Consider the following 21,103-nt stretch of genomic DNA (forward strand, 5'->3'; position numbering starts at 1 on the left):
TTCCATATATTCCTCCCTGCATGCAATACCAAACGAAGTGTTTGAATTGAATTCCTAACTGAATTTCTTCGTTTCGAGCACATACACAGTTTTAAGTACATTCTTCCAGTTTTAACCCTAACTGCTTACTCCCACACAGGTAGGCAGATAGGTCCAGTGTCTTCAAACCTTACTCAGTTCTACTGTTTCTAAGACACATATGCACTGAAATGCAAATTATTGTTGTCCGCTCTCATCACTGCAACACCCTTGACAACAGCTTAGGTTCCGTCATGAACAGACCAAGAACGTTTGGTATCTAATGGACTGCCCAGGGGACAAAGTCAGAGTTGCCACACAGGAACAAAATGCTTTGCAGGACAGCCCAGGTGCAGGTTGGAAGCAGTGATTAAGAGTAAATGGCAACTAAGTGGCTAAAAGGCATATATACATATATACTAAATGTTGTTGCAGGGGGCAGGGGAGAGGGAAATCTTAGCCATGTACTTTCAGGCAACAAAGAAGAACGAACTGATACTGAACGAAGATACTGACTTTGTATGTACATAACCTCTTCCCAAACTCTCACTTCCATAAACCATCACTGTGCAGCGCCGCACCGCAAACCAGGAAGGCACAAAGTGGCTATGAGAGAGCAGATTCTCTACGGGAGAGAGACTTCCCGTCCTCTGCTCTCTTCCTTACGTTATTTCCCTTGAGCAGAGAAACAATACAGAAAACTGCTCAAAGCTTTGTACACTTAGTTTTGCACTCTATTTAATGCATGTAACCAAACATGGATCCGACCCCATTTTTCTCACTGATGTTAAAGGGAATTTTGATATGAATAGCAGTAGGAACAGGACTGAAGCTTCAAAATATTATCTCCGTTTATCTAAAGGAATAACAAGCAGTGAGTGAATGAACACAAGAGGGAGAACACACCACACATTTGCAGTGTTTTCAGCATCATTTATCTGCAGCAAATTGAGGTAATCTATGAAGGCCTGTATGAAGAACAAGCTCTATAAATTAAGATCATCAAAACAAGCAGAGGGTTTTTTTTAAAAAAATAAAAAAAAAAAACTCCCCTGGAACAGGAGCAATTGATTCCTATCCTTCTTCCCTTTAAGTCCAACATAAACCTCTAATGCCGTGATTTTGCTCAGAAGTTCCTCAGTCAATCAAAATAAGAAATAGAAAGTGTGGTCTACAAACATATCTTAAATGAAACAAAGTACATGTTCAGATTACGACCTGGAACAAACCAAATATAAATTTACTATGTAGTCATGTCTTCATGTATCAAAAAATTTAGTTAGCATTGCTGAAATTTCACATCGCTTGTGTTCTAATCTGAACAGCAGCAGCATGAGCAGAACCTCTGAAAGGCAAGATCTTATTAACCGTAACCACTGTAGCGTTTCTCCTTGTCTGCTAACCACTTCCATGTCGCCATTAAGAGCCACATATTAACTCAATCTCTCCCCAGATGTAATGCATGCAGATGAAAACTAATCACTGAGCAGAATGAAAGCATTTACTAATGACACTAAGACATATAATGACAGTTATGCTCAATTGCAAAGGTGCTGGTAAGCATAGCTAGAATTAGAAAGAACTCACTACTATTCCTACACCCATTAGTTTATTCTGGTGATGTTTTATAACTACATGCATTATTGCCTTTTAAAAATTATACCTTTCAAGAAAAACAAATTAACTGAAATGAAAAATGACATGTAAAATCAGAAGATAGTATCAGTTGTGCTGCTGTTATTTTAATAAGACTGCAATTCAAGACAGTTCTGTCATTGCGTCAATATTGCTCTATTTCTGGTGTGGCCGGTCTATTGACAGTGAAATATTTTTTACAATGAGAGCTTTAATTATGGCACACAGTAAATGTAAGAGAGCTTATTCTAAGCTATTCAGTGACTACCATATTTCACTGTTTAAGTGTAGGCTAAAGACTTATTTGTTTGACCTAGCTTATTCCTACTTAGCCAAGCTACTAATTTTATTATCCTCTAAAGTGCTTTGGGATGCATTGCATGAAGGGCATAACGGAAGTTTCATTTTGATTGATTATACCTTATTTTGCATAATCCCCATAATGCAAATCAATACAATTTTCATTGGAGGTAATGGATGTTAAGCACATTATGCAAGGTTTTTATTTTTTTAAATTGCTTGTAGAAATTATTTATGGCATAATAAAATAGGACAGATAAAACTGGCACCTTGCAGTAGCAGAAGTGTGAGCTTATTTGATCCCAAAGCTTTCTAGAGAAGACTATGTAATAATGCATGAAACATACAGGACTAAAATACTGATTTTTTTCTTATATAAACACTATAGCAATGCTTGCACTGTAGTAATGTTTGCTTCTCTACATGTAGGATTTGATCTATGGTCAAACTTCCTTTCAGGCTGGAGGCCTGTATATTTTACCCTTAAAGTATGTGCTTGCACACAGCCCAATTTTGAGTTAGTTGTGTAGTTTACTGTGGATGTTGTGCACGTGTTCTGCAGTCTCTTTTTACAAAGTCATAATATACACACAAACGCACAGCCAACGGTGATGGCCAGAAAGCAACAATTCCACCAACCTGGTGACTTCAGTTTTCCACTCTGTAGCATAACAAAAACAAGATTTTAAAATATTTTTGTGAAAAAATATCTAATCCACATCATAGCAGGATTCCATCCTGCTCTTCTACTCTTTCTTTGCCATCAACCCAACTACTAAAATGCACTTCTGTCTCTCCATGTCTCTCTACACTTTTTCCTTAGCAATCAAAATCTTTAACATCTATATTTTCCATCTCAGTCACTGATAATAGATATTAAGTACGTTTTCTCAGCCATGCTCAGTAATACTTTACTGGACCATGAATCAAAAGCAGAAAGCTATGTCAAAAATCCTTACGTATAATCATTTATTTCAATGTGCCTCAGTTCAGTATTCATGTGTGCATGTTCACATTTAGGATGAGTATCAAGCTTAGCAGGTTTTAGTCTATGATCTCTGGCAATACAAATTTGTTTCATATACATCCGACCCATGCAAACCCAGTAGAAACAGTAAATTGTATGAATAACCTTGAGTAAACAAGTGAAAACATCTACAGCAAAAATGTTCTCCTTCCTCTTCAAAAATAGCATGGATGATAACCAGGAAATAAATAAATAAATAAATAATGACTCTTTGGAAACATAGCTAAAAATACACCCTTGAAATTCACGCTAGTCTTTCACAAAATACATGAGAGCACTGAAAGAAATAATGATCAGAATTGAAGCCAATTCAAAAATATGTATTTTGCCTCTAACTCCACGTTATAAAACAACTAGCTCAAATCTCCTCTTCATAGTTTTTTAAAATGCTAAAATCCTTACTAAATCTTCTCTTCTTTCCTATACGATTTACTTTAAGTACAGTTTTGTATTACTGCACCACAAGCAACCAAACTGCAATTTGAATTACACCATAGAATTATAGAAAACTGCTACTAATCAGTCTTGCTACACCTTTATTTGCATTTTCCTGAACTTCAATCTCAAAGAATATAATTCAGTTGAAGAAGATAAAAATTAATCTCTTGATTATCAGCTGTCAAGGAAGACAGGTGCACAAGTACTAGTTTCAAAATATCACAGGACAGTAACTGAATGTAATAGCAAAATAATTCTACATTTAGTGGGCTTAAAATGGTATTTTTACTTCCATGAGTTCTGGAGCAGTTCCATAATATTACTGACATCTGAATTCTAATGCATATCAAATTTCACCCATTCTAACTTAAATGCTAAAAAAACAAACTATGAAATTCCAGGTATTACAGCACCAACAGAAAAATATGTCCGTTTAATTGTTTACATCTGAAATTTTGTTCAATTTCATCTAATTAAACACATAGTGCACTTTATTCTTAGACATTTTCTTCTAAGAATGTCAGCTGAACATATTAAAATTGATGGTAGCATTTCTAGGTCTTTGCTATCATATGAATAATGAACAGTTGCCATATAAAATGCAGTAAAATGCCATCAACACTGTAAAACTGAGAAGCAGTAGGATATATAAAAAAAATGTAGTTCTAGAAACTATTCATTTTTGTATTTGTATAGTTTTAAAGGTATATCTATTTGATTTGTGTTTCCAGTTACTGAAAGTTACCTTGTAATTCATTAAAATCAAAGAAACTATTTTAGGCAGACTGTCTTCCCAATTAAAAGAAAAAAAGTATGAAAATGGCTCATTAACTGAAATCTGTGATATTTTAAATAGCCTGCATTTGAAATAAGGCACAGAAAAAGACTAATTTGACAATGGCAAAGCCTTTGATATTATTTAAGAAGCTCCTTATGTAAAACATTCAACTCATTCTCTGAACTGAGTTGTATTTTTTGCTATTAGCTGGCTTCCTGCACTTATTAAGTCTTTTCAGTACAAACTAAAAAGCTAGCTGTCTAATCAGTTACTAACACAGCTGATACCAGTTTATTTGGGAACTACACATAGCAGTAGCATCAGGACAGAAAGGACTGAAGTTAAAAAATTACCATGCAGTTAAAAAAAAATTAAAAAAAAGCACAAAGTATGTCGGTTTCATTTTGACAAGATATTCAGATTTATTACTTTAAAATGAGCTTTTACGTGCAAGTTTCCATAGGAAAAAAATCCAAGTACCAAGTTTTCAAGCAAAACTAGAACCAGAAGTACTAAAACTATCACTATGAGTTCACACAAATATGCCAACAGATACATTGCATTGCTGCCTGCAGGTCATTGGTCATTTGAGTATCTCCAGAGCATATACAAAATCAAATGACAGAAAAGAGGTTTAATAACGCCATTAAAACGACAATTATTGTCCAGTAAATGCAGCAAACTAGAGGGGAAGATAGAGGAATAAAGATCTTTTTATGTAAGTGGCACAAAAAGTAGCTTTGAAAAACATTCAGACAAGTTCCAGGGAAGAGGTAGTTAAAGCCCCAGCTTTAGGATACGTTATTTTAACGTAGGGACAATTTACAAATGCACCGCACCACTGCACAAAAAAAGCGTGGGGCTTCCCGAACTGAATCAAAGCAAGACCGATCTCATCTCAAATTTTTCTGTGCCCTCTGTTTGAAAAGCAATCTCAGAATTATATTATTGTGAGCTATCTACTACAGCTTTGAAGCTTTTGTCACTGAAGACACTACATTAAAACTGTGCAACTCAACATCCAGACCCTCAGCACTGACTAAATTCCTTCACGTTCCAAGATCAGTGGCAAAATACTCACTGGAGCACCAACAAGAAAAGGCTTATAATGTTTGCAATTTAATTATACTGAATTTTGGTAAAATACATACTGAAAGATAACACTGAGCACCCCCTGTTCTAAAAGGTTCCTGAGAGTAACTTCCCAGGAATTGATATTTACAGTTCTTAATTCTTTGGATTAAACTTCCTCTGAGATGAGTACGGAACTTGGGGTGCCAATACTACATACGTCTGGACCAGACGGTACTGAAAACCTCTTGACATCAGTTACTCTTTTCTAACCATTGCTTGAATTGTATTTTCAGACCATTGTTAATGGTTTTATTAAATGAAAGCAAAAAATTCTTATTTTTAATATTAAACTACTATAAATTTTGAAGACTTGATTCAAAAGCACAGAGCAAGCCTTCATTATCTTCTCATTGAAATTCTTAAAAGAGGGGAGTTTCTTTTTTGAATAAACAAGAAAATTTCAATATAGACATTATAAAATTAAATAGACTTTGCTATAGCATGTTACAGCCATTAAAATTAATCAGATTGTTAAATAGAGAAAAAAGGAGACTTATATGTGATTCTACACAACTTTGTGGTAGAATCAATTAATCAACTAATTATAATTTCTCACACCTGTTACAGAAGCTGTACAGGAAAAAAGATACAGATCCATGAAAAACTTCATCATTATCCGAGAATATGGAAAATAAATTTTGCAAGGAAAGATCATTAGCTTGGGAATTGTCCATATCAAGCACCCAATTAGACATGGCAAAAGAACAGTAGAAAAGAGGGAGAGGGGTCTTTACAATTCACTCCAATCCACATTATACACCTACCTAATCACCTTGAATTATATAGAGATGTATAGAGGAGAATGAGGAGAACTGTACAGAAAGTCTTATTTCTGAACAGGAAACAAGAATCCTTATTAAGTGAAGCAAAAGGGAGTCTGTCTCATTCTGTACATCAGTCTCCAAGTAGCTCATATTGTGGTCCTGTCTCTTCTCATATAACTTAGGGGAATGGTATAACTGGAATTACCTTTTACGCTCTTTTATTTATTTTTAGTTATATTTATGTATCTACACACACACACATATATGCACGTGTGTGTGTGTGTGTGTGTGTGTGTGTGTGTGAAAAGAACTAAACCACTTTATGATGTTCATGGAAGGTTCACAGTCAAAGCTGAAGACAGCAATAGTCAAAAATTCTGAATATGGGCAGAGTTATTTAGTGACATTAATATGCATTTTGTCTTTGAACAGACCCTGACCAGTGTAATACAGAGTTTCTGAGCCTAACTACATATTAAGCGAATAGGCAGGCAGACTACATGTTCCACTATAAGATGGTATTAAAATACGTGTGCGTGTATGTGTAAAAATCCACACGCATATATCCCCTTACGGCTCAAAAACGTATCACACTGTAAAGCCGAAGTGTAAGTAGCATAGCAAAGAGACTCTGAAATTCCCAAGCAAAGAGGTGTCATCTAAGCCTGCTGCAAAACCAGGGGATGCTCAGGAACTTACTAAACTTGAAAGAAGACGTGCTTTGTAGAGATGCCTGAGTTAGAACTTGCCACGTTATCTCTTGCCTTTTCTACAAAGGACAATCAAGTTCATATTTAATCACAGCCGCGGTCTTGGCTAAATCACAGCTCTATGATTTTGCTGCTTCTCCCATTCTTACTTTGTCCAGTTTATTTATAGTCTTCTTTCTTGTTTCATAACATCTTTTTAAAAATCAAGGAAGGAAAGAAATCACTGCAATTCAGACAGCACTGACAATCAAAAAAAAAAAAAACTGCTTTTGGCATAAGCTGAGTAGGCAAGAAGGTATTTATTTTCCATATTTACTTAAGCTGTCTCTGTAATTCCTCTCCAACATGCTCAAAATGATATAATTCATTTGACACTGCGTCTCTCCCCCCTACCAAAACATAAGGTTTTCAGTTCCTAAAGCATTTACAAGCAAGTGCAACAAATCAAACACGAAATACAAATGAATCAGATGAGACTCCTCACCAAGTTCATCTTCACTGTTTTAATGAGAATTTCCTTTGCCTTTCTCTGCATCCTAAAATAAGGGCATGTTCAAAAGTCATTTAATTTTAAAAATAATTTCCTGAGGTGAAGTCAAATGTTAGCTATGGACGAGCAAATTCATTCATTTGGCTAGAAAATCAGGTCTTATTTTGGATGTTTGCCTTGTGCTACTTTCTAAGCACTAGTAACCGGAGCATTTTAAAAAAAGACTGAAAGATACATGGGGTAGAAATTCCTTAAAGGTCTGTGTAAAATTTAATGAAATATTTATCTCTTGAGGGCAACGTTCCTTTTTCTTATTGAAACAAGAGTCTGATAACCTCTCATTGTGCATTTGATAAATTACATTTTACAGTCATAACTAAAATGGGTAAATAAAATATAAAAGGCTACAAGGTCTAGTTATCTGAGTCTTCCAATATGAAATATCCAAAAGACACTGAGCAGCATCCAAAGTATTTTTAATTACAGAAATAAGGATATGCTGCAATGCAGTTACATTATAACAACAGAAAAGACAGATTTCTCTACTTTTATTAACGGAAAGTATCTATCTTACCATGAAGCACATTTCCTCTGAAATGCCGTATTTTTCTTATATATTTCATCTAGAAATATTATCCTACTTCTATGTCCATATACTGCTATAGTGGTAAGCAGAGAATTCTTTGTGTTGTGATGCTGCAATACTCTGCATGGCAGAAAAAAAGTCCTTAGAACTATGTGCAAAGTGCTCTAGAGTGCAAAATTCTCTGTATACACCCAAGGGAATTCATCTTAATTTTAGCAACACAGGAGTTAGATTAGTGTAAAATAATTCCCTTGGCTGCCTGCATCTTTAAGAAGAAGCAACCCCCGAATATCACTTATCCCCTCCTACATACAGGTCAAAGACAGGCAGAATGAATAGGTTTGGAGGTGCCTATCTCCTTGCATTGATCGAGAACAATTTTAAGATGAGTACCTTTACATAATAGGATTGCAGCAGTAAAGGCTTCAGATACAAAATTACAGTAGAATAAGGAAGTTTGGAAGCTTGTGTACCGACTGACTGTGTTGCACTTTTCTGCAACAATAAAGAGCTGCGCTGCAGTTCTGTGTTCCCAATCTCAATTTAATGTTTGCTTCCCAACGTTAGATTTGTTGTTTTAGACTACTGCTACCTGAGCTAGCTTACCTGAATATACCATACAGCTTTTTTTTATATATATATATATATATAAAATATGTAATAGTTTATACAGTTTGTTTGTGTAACACCAAACACCACTAATTATAGCAGATTATTAGACTAATGTATCACAGAGGTAGCAGAGGTTGAAATGATCCACTGCAGTTGACAGATTCTGTAGAATATCTAAAGTATACAGCTTGCTATTGAGTCTGAAAACTTTTGCTGTATATTTATATACTCCAGACATATAAACATCAAACCCTGACTGAGAAACTGCATGGTTCATGGAGCCGTAAGTAAGAGATATGCTTTTGTACTCTGCCTTTTTATTTTAATGCTCTATATATCCAAAGTGATGCAAGCGCAAGGGGGCAGAGGTGGGGAAGCTATGAAAGGATACACCTATTTTATCATGTATGCACACTGATCTCTTCCTTTTTTTAAAAAAAAAAAATAAAAGAAAAATAACACAGGCATGAAATATGTATTTTTCATTTAACTTTTCTTTAAAAGTAGAAAAACTACTGCAACATCTGAAGAGAATTAACTAGTCTAGTCACCAAACAGCAGGTCACTTACAGGCTTCGGGAACTTAAGTCCAGAGAGTATACTATAGGAACACAGTATCATCTGAGGAATAACAGCTCCTAAATTTCTCCTCAATCTATAGCTAATCTAGAGTATGTCTGTTCACACATCAGTAATCTCACTGTAAAACCGACTTACTTATAAGTGTTGGAAGCAAACCATGACAAGTCTTTTTTTTTTTTAATAACATTGTGAATTTTATTCCCAATAACACATCGTTTATTTTATAACTGTTGTGAGGCTATGAATTATTAAAGTTGCACACCAGAAGACTAATTCTTTTCCAGGACAATTTATCCCTCACTCTGTATTTAACTAATAAAAGTAGTACAGGCAATTGCAATTTCTCAAATCAAAGAGGACAGCAAATTCTCAGTAGATCACTTATACATATGTTCAAAGTAGAGGGCTCTTTATGAGGCATACAGAGGTCTGTGGGATTCAAGAAAATTGATCCCATATCATAAACACTTCAATGAATCTCTTGCAACTCATAAAAAGGTGCATCTTACTTTATTAAGCATTAATTTTGCTCTCTGCTAGGTAAAGCATGAGATCAAAGAATCTGAAAATACCAAAATCAAAATGAATCATTTTAAGAAATGACATATGTGAATATTATTGTCATCTAAAATCATGCTTTCTCCAAAAAAATGTTATGGATTTTACGTTATATCTGTATCTTTCTAGTAAGTGTTTAAAGCAAGAAGCATATCTTTTTTTTTTTTTTTTTTTTTTTTTTTAATCTGGAGCTAGTTTGTGAAGGCCATTACAGATCAGTTTTCTGTGCTTTTCCACGGAATTTTGATTTTAAAGAAGCAGAGTATTAGCGGATGGCATCTATAATACGTATAATACGTATGCAACTAACACACTGTAAAATTAGCACACTACTACCACCGAACCAAAAATGTATTCACTTTAACACTGGACACATCTGGCTAAAAGATACACATAATAAAAGAGTAGTAATAATGTATTCATGTATAATGTGCATGAGATATAGTAAATAAAGAAAAAGGAATAGCAAGAGAGGGAATGATGGATCCTGGATAAAAATGCAAAAAGAAAAATAATAGCATCTGATCCTGGGAGGAAACAAACAAGACTAAAGCCTTTGTCTTAGAAGAGCCTTGAATATTAAAACAACCAACTAAAATTAATTTTTACTTAGGATTTCAATCCAAAGAGGATCCACAGTACACATTCTATAGATATTTAAGTATCATTTCCTCTGCTATAAGCTCAAATGCCTGTCAGTTCAGATATGTCAACACATTCAGAGCTGACAAATTAATTGGAAGATGGTGATCGGGCAGCTAATACAAAGGACAGAGGATCCTAGAATACCTTGCTAAATCCCCCTGCTGTGTGGTTGCACTGCTGCACATTTTAACAGGTCCGGAGTAGATTTTCCCAGAACTCTATAAAGGGTAAGGATCTCTCTGTGTACTCACGTGCTGCAAAGTATTAAATGCGTCACTTAAAATAAGAAAATTCCTCATCTTTCAAAACAGCAGAACCCAGAGTCCAACCATCAATTTCTCAATCTACTGTATTGATACATAAACATTTTTTCACTTTGTGCTGTATTTGGAATGCTGGTTATTTTTCCTATAACTGTGGCATCTACAAAAACAGGTTTATACCTCTATCATAGCTATTAAAATGAACAACACTAGTAGGTATCAATTACTACTTTCAAGTTGCCATACGTTTATAGGCAAGGTCAGAATCACTGCAAAAAAAAAAAAAAAAAAAAAAAAGGGAAAAAGGAAAGAAGAATCCTTTTATGCTGAAAATAACTTGGCAGAAGTATCAAAATATGTGTTTCCCCAAATAATTCATTTGAATGCTGTAATAAAACCACTTCATGCCTAAAGACTTTGGCTACAGGTATCTTGCTCATTTTTAACAGGGATGCTGATGATCATTTTGTTACTACCTGGTTATTTCATCATTTCTTTACCTAAAAATTCTTCCATATGAGATCCAGTATCACTTCTTCTATGCGTTCCCTCTCAGCCATCACTTGTTGATAAATCTCCATAAATGCAAATAAATCCTGTGTAAAACAGAAAGATAAGATATTTACGATAATATATTCAAGTAAAGCTGTCATATAATTCATGAGATTATTAAATACAAAACTGAGCAAAAAAAAATACCAGTAGCAACATGAGAAAACATTAATTCAGACAAAGCAAAGGAGAAACAAAAGAGGAAGCCCTTGGAAAACAGGAGAAGTGACAATCTCATTATTATTTAAAATAGATTTCATTTTGACAAGAAAAAAAATGCTTCATCCCTACCACCATTAACTATAAATTAACATACAAATATGTCAAGCAATAAATCATTATGATTAACATAAAAAAGTGAAAGAATTAGTTCCTTTTTATTCTATCACAAAGCAGTTAGAATTATGTATCTTTTGAATATACTTACTTCTAAGGAGTATATTTTAAAGAATCCTTTATGTTAGACATAAAGTTAATTTCTATGCATCTACATATTCATGACTAATGCCTAAATAAAAAGATACGACACTCATATGGAGGTAATTTAACTTCCTTTGCAAGACAGAGAGCTAAGTCATAACTTCAGCTAATTGTTATAATGCTCTATGCTCTTCAACAGCAAAATCAACATATGCAAGCAAAAGACAAAAACTTTTACTTTTCCTGTGCCAGTCAAACCTCCTTGCTAAGTGCCTTCCCACTTCAACACCATCACAGTATTTCCTTTTCACTTCCTACACTTCTATGTCTTGGCATTAAGACAAAAATCTGTAGATGTTTAAAAGGAGAGGGAAGAGGTTCATATATTAGTGTCTCTGAAAACATTCATGTAACACTGATTAATCTGTTTCCTTTTCATTTAATGTTCATCATGCCAAACTAAATGCAAGGCACTGTCACTCAGCAAGCTGTTCTAGTATTGCAGACTTCTCGAACCACTTATTCACACGGAACAAATCACTTAGTTCAAATGTTAACATAAAAGTGAACAGGAAGGGTTTTTTTTTCCCCATACGCACAGCTCAGCCACTTTCTTCTCTCTTCCTATTATAGTTTTACAGTGCATTTTTTTATATAAAGGTTGTAATGTAACTGCCATGTAGCACAAAGCTACTAAAACACACTCCATAGTTCTATTAGTACTACAGGCAAGAAAAGTGTATTTTGTTACCACAGACTACGTGCTTTTGGGATAGCCACTAATTTTTCTTGCTTGTCTGCTTATTACTAAGTAATGAGTCTAGTGTAAAGGGATTACTGAAGCCATTTGGTGAGATTTCTAAGTATTTTTGACAGTTTATTTATAAAAAGGAATCAAAAGAAAATAAGCTGTCAGAATACAAAATGATTTCTGCAGAAATGTTGTAATGAAGAACAAATCTTTTTGACACTCCAACTCATAAGGGTTCAGCTGTCAATGATCAGAGGCCTGTTTTTTTCATACCACACTGCTGCACACGCTGGGCTCAATTTTCTGAATAAATTATGGACTTTTGAGACCTCTGAGAAAGAGCTATGGCAAAGTACACTGAGTAGAGCCACGAAGATAGGAAAAGCAAGATCGCAAACACAGGTAAGATCATTGTGCTGGGAATAGTTAGCAAGGCAAGGATTCCAAAGGGAAACCACCGACGTGAAAAGCCCCAAAAAATCCGGGGGGGACGACAACACACAGAGTTGCTCAGAAAACAGTTGAGTCAGCAACACTGAGAGCTTGTTCGAGCAGGAAACTTCAGGCAACTCCCTCTCCTCTGCTTCACCGCTGCCTGGCCAGCAGAGATTGTCTGGAGGCCTTCCTAAAGGTGGTGAGTATACAACATTTAGCCGAGGAACCTGTCAGTCCCTGCTATCTATTGGTGCATTCAGCAATTTAAGCCTTATACTCTCAGGTTGTGCACAGCAGTGTTTACACTTCATTATTTATACACGCTAGAAGGGGTTTAAGAGCTTCTGAACCTGCTCAAATCTCTATTTATAAGAGCTGAGTGATATCTAAGCATATAATCTAATGACAATCAGATGAAAAGGGTATTTGGAAACAGCTACAGACCGGTAAGTGGCACTGGGAATGATGGAGATTAACCATCTGGAAGAACAGCAGTTCAGTATAAGCAACTGGGGCACCTGTAGTTTTAAGCAAGTAAGAGATGCTCTGTTTTTGGAAGGCTCTTAAAAGAACGACCTAAAGGAAGAAAGCCGGGATGTGACAAACAGGTAATATCTGGTAACGTGTGGTAGAAATGGACCTTTCACACAGCAGCGATTCGCCCTCAATGAAGCTGGTAACGCTCCCAACCGTTTTTCAGCGCTCTGCCTAGCACCTGACATCCGACGAGCACTTCCGTAAGAGGACTGGAAGAACGTGCACAAAAGCTCTCCAAAGCATCAAGGAATATCTCTGCATGACTGAATGCCCAGGCACAACCACCTCCACTTAGGAGCACACACACCCCTCATGTATAATTAAGAGAAAATAATTTCAATCTACATCTTCCACAAGCAGAAATACTATGAAATTTTAAAATGCTCTTTCAGAGAGCTACAGATTTTTGTAGAAGTTTGTAAGTCAGACACAAATATTTACAATTTCTCCCTTCTACAATTATAATACCCAAGTGCTAGATTTGTTTTGCATTTTCAGTTCACTAGTGCATGAATTAAATCCGTTAATCTGAGAGCTTTATTACTGTTTGTTAGGAAAGAACTGATAGTCACAGATACTATAAATTAGATTATAGCAAAAATATATAAGCTGCATCTCTTCTAAATAAAGTTTGACTAAACTAACCACTGGTATTTCAAGCAGGTAACTTTTATGCTGCCTTGATTAGAAATATGTACACATTGTTTAATTCAACTGCCAAACAAGACTTTTTTCTATGCTTATTGAGCATACCTGATGACTGCAACATCAGACTATGATTTCAGTTTCAGGATCTGATGCACTATAAAATGCAGAGAGATTTATCTTCATCCATTTAATTAGAAAACATTTGTTTTCTATGTGCTATATAGAGTAGTTAGAACTGATTTCTCTTTCTTATTACTTTATAAGTAAGAAAATATTTGGTTTCTTGCACAGCAGACTTAACTATAGACTTGGTGCTACCATTTATGAAAAATAAACTTTCCACACTATCAGTAAAAGATGAAAGAGAAGATGATGGCTTAGTGTTAGGTGATTTGGAATGGTTAAAGTATGAATGTCACAGTCATCCTATCTAGAAATACTGAGTCACTATATGACCTGCAGAACTAAGACCAACATCCAACATTATTTTATTAACTATGAATTTATCAGTTACGGTCATTTCAAAATCATGTGGAATTGAAGCTCAGCAAGAGTTAGCAGGTCATTATCAGCACATACTGCTTTACAAATAAGTGTCTGCCATATACCACTCAATATAAGACAAAATAATTCTGAAAAAGTCTCAGCACTCAATCTTGCGTTGCAAATGGCAGTAGAGAGATGGCACAAATCTAAGACTTAGAGCAGTAAGGCTAGGTGAGACTGCCCTTGACTCTGTTCAATCTTCATTAGGGTCCTGCGCAGAGAGGGGCTGTCACACAGGAGACTGTAGTTCTGATACTTGGTCCCCTGGGTCATAAGTGCAGGAAACATGTTTATCCAAAGCTAAAGACAAAGTTTTTCTAGAAACATTACTGCCCCATGAAAAAAAATTACATTTGCTGGTATGAAAAGACCCTACCCTTCCGGTATTACTTGGAAAGAACCAATGCACTTCTGCCTGTGTATTGTACTGACTGAAACTTTGGTGAAGACACAATAAACAGGCTTTCTAACAACTCAGTTTTCTCACTCAAAGAAAGGACATACTGCTAACTATCTCGATGTACGACAAGTTAACAAGGAAAACTGGAGAATCTGACATGCTCTGAAGAACATCAAGAACGTGAAGGTCAGCAGGGGAAAAGTGAAATCAGAGATGCAGAAGGGAAAGGATCATATAAAATCAGAATGGAAATGAAATCAATGATGCTCCTACTGAGGAGATTTTAAGAATTAGATTTTGGGTAGGGCTACTGTACAGGAAGATGGGAGTAAGTGATCCTGCAAGAAGAGGTAAGAGGAGTCCAGAAAGAAAATGGTATCAACTGAGCCAAAGGATAACAAAAGTCATAATTTTTCTATCAGGCCTTGGGTGAGTAAATGGTAGGTTTGGACTCTAATAAAATTGACATTTAGGTCATAAAAAAAAAATTCTGTATTGCTGTTCTGAAAAAGCAGCTCTCTAGAGCTATAATGTAATACTACCACTCCATTACCTGTCAGAAGGAAAACTTTCTTGCTGATTACATAGATGAGCTCCTGACAGGTTGTAAACTATAGTCTTTATATTTTTAAGATACGTTTATTTACTAAAATATAATTGTGTAGTGTCAAAGATGCTTCCCCATTCCTTTCTACCTCCTTTTGCAACTGGCAGTAGATTTCAGCACAGCACTCTATTCATTAAATATGCTATGTGAATCATCACATCTGTGGTATAGCTTTCCGCATGTAGTTCTTACCATCCTCAAGCTGTGCCAGGCTGACTCAAGTTCTCCCTGGCAGCTGATGGGTGGGTTGTTGGGTCAGCGTGCCAGCTGATGGTGGGTCCAAGGCCGCACACAGAGGCACACAGCCCATTTTCTTTTATCTTCCCTTTGCTCCCAGGCCCAGTCCATTATCTAATCGTATAATGCTAGACCACAGCAGCTGCATGAGCTCAGCTGGCAACAGCGAGAATGTCAACAGATAAGAACCAGACCCGGGGTTACCAGCCTCAGGGGCCTTCTGTGGTTTGACTCTCGTACGGGTTTAACTTTTATATGAATTGACTCTTGTAAGAGTTTGACTCCTGTACAGTTTTACTGACAGGTCATCTAGTGAAAGAACTCTACCATGCCTGGAGGCTTACAGTGCAAGTCTGTGGTCTCTCTCCATCAGGTCTCCTTTACTGACTTGGTTTGTTCAGCAATGGGGTTGCTGGAGGGTCTGCCAACAGGCTACAGCAAATCCATAGCGTGGCGACTCTGGCCATGGTACACCTGAGGTTCTTAACTTCCGGGGAGCACCCCAGAACTAGCCCCTCTTCAATGGCCTGCACCTTCCCCAGACCCACGCTTGCCTGTGTGGCGCGTAACAGATCGTCAGCACTAGTATTTGGTTTTTTTGAGTTAGGATCTTATCAGTCACACTGAGAATATCAGAAACCCTAACTCCAATAAAAAAGACTTCACGTTACGTATTTTACAACAGGCTATTTGATTTGGGTTAGAGTCTCAAATAGAGATGTTCAGGAAAATTTCGCTTCATAAAATGTACATTAGTTATTATGTTACAATATATGTTATATTTTCTTGAACTGCAGAAAGACTCTCTTAAGAATAACTTCACTATGATGAGAGCATTTTCTCACTGACTTTAGGTCACATTCTATTATTTGAGAAGATCTGACTGAGTGCAGGATTTGGTTTTCAATTAGTTCACTTTCAGTATAGGTATACCATTTCAAATCCTCCTCTTGATTTTCTAATAAAGGAAGATGTAAGCAATTAACAAAAAACATTTCCGTAACAGTTCCTACTTTAAGAGCTCTTCTATTTTTTTCTTCCTTTAAAAAGTTCAATTTATACTTACTAAATGGAAATAAAATCCAAAATCTAAATTAAGAACACCAGTGAAACAATATCACATTGGTATCAATTAATACTATTACCCTCCCTCCAAGTTTCCACTTAAGTCTAAGTTGAAATGGAATCATGAAAGTCAGAAATGTTCTTCTCACTTGTAACAAGTTTTGTCTATTCACAAGGATTTACTTTCAACTGTAGAACAAAACAAAATAAAAAAAGTCTTCAACAGAAACACACCGATTTTTGAGTTTGCAAATCAAATACTAACAAAACAGAGCAACCAACAATAAAAAACCAGTAACAACCCCTTATATTAGAAAACTTTTAAAGAGGATAAACATTCACTACAGTAGTGAGTATGGCTGGATGAATATCAGCAGCAGAAAAATATAAATTTGTACTTAGGATCAAATCTTCTATTACACTGAAAGTTCATCTTTGAGATGAGGCCATCCTTGAAAAAAAAAGTTGTAGCTACATGTTAGCTCAAAGCAGCAAATCACAGCAGTCACCAGATAGTACAGACATGTTCTCATTTCTTCTGGCTAAAAAGCATCCATTCTGCATACCCTTCCCATCAAGAGCAAGTTGGGAAAACTTTCAAATGTTTCAACTTAGAGCTTCATGACAACTCTTTATGTTATTTTAATGTTATTTATATTTAGTTTTATGATATCTTCAGAGCCTGATCAAAGTTAAATAAAATCCAAAACAAGTGGCACATACCATCAAATTACTGCTTTTCAAAGATTTTTGCTGAAGTTCTACAGAACCTCTTGTTATAGCAAGTGATCAAAGTTATCACTATACTTCAAATTTGTCTGTAATTTTGAGCCAACTTAAATAGAATATTAACAGTATTATATAAACTCTGCTAAAAGTAGGTGCCGATAGTCCAACACACAGTGGAATATAGATGTTTACCAGTGATCACCATTAAATTGCTTCCTGTCCTGCTACATGACTAAATTAGCAGTACAGGAATTAATTACTACAAGAAACCCCAGTGGCACCAACTACAGACCCCATGTATCATTGAAATTTGAAGAAAGACCAAAGTTGATATTATAAATTACCATTACTAAACCAGCAATCTAACAGATGTCTAAACATCTGAGAGTACAGATCTCACGGGGAAGGGGGTGGGGATGCAATGCAGTCACTGCTTGGAAAACTGCGAAGGCAACAGAAATGAAGTTAATGTAGAACTGTTACTCATTAAATCTTGCAAGACTAGAACTGGGTGTTAGTTGATGAAAGCAGTGAAACTAGTTTACTATGATGTAACCATCTGCTTCAGAAAATGCTCAGTTCAACAGGGTTATGATATTGGCTGACATGTTTTGTCATAAGATTCATATTTAGTGTATAGTATAATCACAGCTATTTTCTCTATATTTAAAAATTAAGGAACTATAGGTTTACCTCTTCTGGAGTTTAATCTGTGCAAAGATCTAATGAAATTGCTCTATGTTACACCGTAACATTAAAGCTAACAAAGTAATCCACACACACTTGATTCCTAGACTAGATATGCAAGCATTTATCCAAAGTGCCAGATTTATAATGCTGGGTTTAACAAAGCATCTGTCCAAATATGACATTACAAACATCCTAGGTGTAAAAATTCTGCCATATGAGGTGAGTTGGCACTCCTGAAAGTTACTATCTGCCATACAAATAGGCATTTAGTGCTTTTTTGCCCCAACGTTTCGTTTTGTGAAATACTTAACATCACCTTAATGTCATGACTAGAATTTGGTTTTGGAGTCTTTTTTCAGGCAAAACTATTCAAACAACTACAGAAAGAACTAGAACAACTTAGTAATATTGGCAACCACCTGTACAGATCATATTTATTTCTATGGTGCAAAAGCAGGATCTTACTGCATGATCTACAAATGTACCTCCAACCAAGCAAATCTAAGAGCAGACTGTGACTTTACACAGTAAAGCTGAGAGAAGCAGCAGTGAGCAAAGTGAAGCAATTCAGGAGTAGCCATCAGCTGAATTCTAACTCCTAACAAGTTTTCAAGTTTTTCCACTGATTTTTACAGAGCTTTTTCTTGCTCCAAATACAAGAAGAGTTTTTGCAGCATGGTAAATGCACTTCAATTACTCCTAGATTGTGCCTACCTAGTGCAGAGAGACAGTCTCTGACCATCTAGGTCATCGGGGCAGAAACAGTACTTTTAGGGCATAGCGGAAGAGATGCAGTAAGTCAATGTGGAAAAATCTGCTTAGAAAACGTACTGGCTCCAAACATACCCCATAACTCAGATTATGGGTATACACTAACAGACACAGTCCGGTCTTCATCTGGACTTCATTGCATTAATTCTGGTGCCCACGTGGAACAGCTTTCTGTTACAGGGAATTAACTCTCTTGCCAGCAATCCACACCAAGATACGGTGGCAACACACATCATCTGTCTTGCCCAAAGTCATCCTTGGCTGATTATTATCATTTCCAGCTGTTTTAGTACATTGTTTTCAGTAACACTCTAGTAAGAAAAAAATGTTATGGGTTGCAGTTAGGAGGCAATTAGTAACTGTTCATTGCTGGCCATTACTATTTCAGTCTCTGTTTTTAATATCTTCCCTCCTCACTTCAAGAATGAATGCAGTAATGATAGGAATTCCTTCTCATCTATTTTTCTTGAAAGCAAATTCTAAAACCATTATATTAATGCTATTATTATCGCATTCTTTCCCCATTTGCTATATGCTGATGTAACAATATACAGTAGTGATTCCATAATACATAGACTAGCAGAGAGCTACATATTATTAACTAGGCATGATTACAGTAACTGATTTATGCTTTACACATTATTTGGAATGATTCCAGGAAAAGGACTGTTTTTTTTTTTTATCACTGTATTTACTTAAAAAAAAAATTGCCATAATCCTTATTCTCAGTGTTCAGAAAGCAAAATATATACACTACAATAGGGTCATAAATTAAAGTATATGTATGTATTTGGAGAGAAAAGTTTTCCTCTAACCAGTAAAAAATCTGGTAGGTTACAAACTGCTCTACTATATTTGTACTAAAGCTGAAATTCTAAAATGTATTCTGCAACAGAGAAAACCCGATTTGGGGTCATTCAGATTACTTTAGCTCTTTAAAGATGTTTTACTTAGTACATAAGATTATTATAGGTTTACACTTTAAAGAAAAACAGTTCTACAAAAGATGTGGAATGTTTTTAACTTCAAAAATGCTAGAAACACTTATTCTGACACTTTCAGAATATCTCAGTTTTTTCATTTGTCAAAATGAATGCTCCCTTTCAAAAATTCCATTTCTTTCATGATGAAACAATTTGTTGAAACACTTCTGACCAGGTTTACTGCTAATCTTCTAACTATCACACTGCAGTGTGTGAAATCTCTGCTCAAATATGTTTCTTAAATACTGTATCAAAAAAGATTATTATATAGGTAAGAATAATATCAAGACAATCATCTTCTACCATGTCTCCTGCAATGCAACAATCTAAAAGTAGGTTACTTTTTTTTCCCTTCAATACTTGTAAAATGATCAACCATAGGAAGCCCAAAGGAGCTACTCTTCTCCCTTTGGTAACAGCAGACAGTATTTTATGCCACACAACAAGATTCATTAATTAACAGCAGGATGATTTGCAGAGTAAGGTACCATAATACAAATAAAGGGTGGAAGAATTTGATCCTGTGGGGTAACTGAAATATAGCACTACTTGGTAAATAACAAAAATGAATATTCTGAAGACCAACAGAATTGAGACTATTAGGCACCACTGTAAGTAACCTTGGGGGGTTTTTTTGTTGTAATTTTCACACAAAGCAGATCCTTGTTACTGTTACAGGACCTTGCATCCAGTAAATGGTGAAATATATATGCAAATCAGCATATAAGTTTCCCTCTTTAGATAAACAGTACCTCAAACAAATTGTACAAAACAGTTGAAAAATCACATGGTATGGCTTCAAAGACAAGTTTGGGAGCAACTAGTGGACAGCTGATGGCTTATGAGGTCTCTGCAGACAAATATGTTTTAATAACTGCAAATTAAAGTATCACTTAAGTCTTCCTAGCACATTATCACTTTAAATCTTGTATTTTCCTTCCATTTTCATCATAGACCACACTACTTTATACATCAGTTGGGCAGATTTATAACTAGTAGAAGTCAGCATCATGCTGCTGACTGTAACAGCTATGGAGAGTTACACCAGGTTAAGCATCTCCACTTTAAAATAGTTCCAGTCCCTTCTGTATCATTCTCTTTCCATTTTAGCTGATTTTTCAAGTGTTCTTCCATATCTGGTGAACCCGAAACTTAAAACAGATCCCAAATAGTATAATTCATACTGCTGGGG

This window comes from Rhea pennata, chromosome 12 (assembly GCF_028389875.1).
Source record: "Rhea pennata isolate bPtePen1 chromosome 12, bPtePen1.pri, whole genome shotgun sequence".
NCBI lineage: Eukaryota > Metazoa > Chordata > Aves > Rheiformes > Rheidae > Rhea > Rhea pennata.